Below are 495 nucleotides of genomic sequence, written 5' to 3' on the forward strand. Positions count from 1 at the left end.
CGAATGACTCATAAAAGGTCCTTCTTGCTTCTCTCTGTGTTTCATTCCTTGCGATCTCCATTCCCTTCTGCTATTATCTCTATCATGTGCATCTGTTGTTGATTTAAGCGTTGTGTATCGTTTCCTACAATCTTTATTGCTGTGTATCTTTTGCTACCATCTTTGTTCCTCTGTGTCTTTAGATAGCCAAGCTATCACTCAATTCTTCTAGCAGCCCTGAGCGGCTGGTTCCGTTATTACCAGGTGAAGAAACCAAGGTTTCTGTGATAGTCGGAGCTGTGTGTCAACTTGGCTGAACCATATTTCTGTGTGGTTTAAGCTGTTGTGATGTAGTTATTCCCATGATGGGATCAGATGATTATGTTTTGAGCAGGCAATCTGGTGAAAGGGAGTTTCCCTATGGGTTTGGCCTGCTTCCAGTATATCTATGGACATCCTGGGAAAAGAGACATTCTTCTGTGGATCGGGATTCTGTTGTGCTGCCTACAACTGTCC

Source organism: Orycteropus afer, unplaced genomic scaffold (assembly GCF_000298275.1).
Source record: "Orycteropus afer afer isolate SDZICR_OR568_19922 unplaced genomic scaffold, OryAfe1.0 scaffold00765, whole genome shotgun sequence".
In the NCBI taxonomy this organism is placed as follows: Eukaryota; Metazoa; Chordata; class Mammalia; order Tubulidentata; family Orycteropodidae; genus Orycteropus; species Orycteropus afer.